This window comes from Bison bison, unplaced genomic scaffold, assembly GCF_000754665.1.
Source record: "Bison bison bison isolate TAMUID 2011002044 unplaced genomic scaffold, Bison_UMD1.0 scf7180017864240, whole genome shotgun sequence".
Lineage (NCBI taxonomy): Eukaryota > Metazoa > Chordata > Mammalia > Artiodactyla > Bovidae > Bison > Bison bison.
The window spans coordinates 538,693-539,974 of record NW_011494812.1 but is presented as its reverse complement, the minus strand read 5'-3'; positions in this window follow the sequence as shown (position 1 = coordinate 539,974).

Here is a 1,282-nt window from a genome sequence, read left to right as displayed (position 1 = left end):
ATGAAATACAGAGTTACGAATTTTAAAATATCCAGTTTTCAGCAACAACAATATCAAATATGAGACATGCAAAGAAACATAAAGTTTGACCTACACAGAAAAAAAGTAGTAACTAGAAATTGTTTCTTAAAAAGCGTGAATATGGAGCTTCATAGACAAATATTTTAAATTATATATTATAAATATGCTTAAGAATTAAAAGAAGTCATGATACTGGCTTTGATATAAAATATCAAAAAAAGAGTTTAGAATTATTTTTTAAAACTAAGTCAAAAATAAAAGCAAAAAATAAACAAATGGGATCTAATTAAAATTAAAAGCTTCTGCACAACAAAAGAAACTACAAGCAAGGTGAAAAGACAGCCTTCAGAATGAGAGAAAATTATAGCAAATGAAGCAACTGACAAACAACTAATCTCAAAAATATACAAGCAACTCCTGAAGCTCAATTGCAGAAAAATAAACGACCCAATCAAAAAATGGGCCAAAGATCTAAATAGACGTTTCTCCAAAGAAGACATACAGATGGCTAACAAACACATGAAAAGATGCTCAATATCACTCATTATCAGAGAAATGCAAATCAAAACCACAATGAGGTACCATTTCACACCAGTCAGAATGGCTGTGATCCAAAAGTCTACAAGCAATAAATGTTGGAGACGGTGTGGAGAAAAGGGAACCCTCTTACACTGTTGGTGGGAATGCAAACTAGTACAGCCACTATGGAGAACAGTGTGGAGATTCCTTAAAAAACTGGAAATAGAACTGCCATACGACCCAGCAATCCCACTGCTGGGCATACACACCCAGGAAACCAGAATTGAAAGAGACACGTGTACCCCAATGTTCACCACAGCACTGTTTATAATAGCCAGGACATGGAAGCAACCTAGATGTCCATCAGCAGATGAATGCATAAGAAAGCTGTGGTACATATACACAATGGAGTATTACTCAGCCATTAAAAAGAATACATTTGAATCAGTTCTAATGAGGTGGATGAAATTGGAGCTGATTATACAGAGTGAAGTAAGCCAGAAAGAAAAACACCAATGCAGTATACTAATGCATATATATGGGATTTAGAAAGATGGTAATGACAACCCTGTATGCGAGACAGCAAAAGAGACACAGATGTATAGAACAGTCTTTTGGACTCTGTGGGAGAGGGAAGGGGGGATTATTTGGGAGAATGGCATTAAAACATGTATAATATAAATAAGAAACAAATGGCCAGTCCAGATTTGATGTAGGATACAGGATGCTTGGGGCTGGGGGC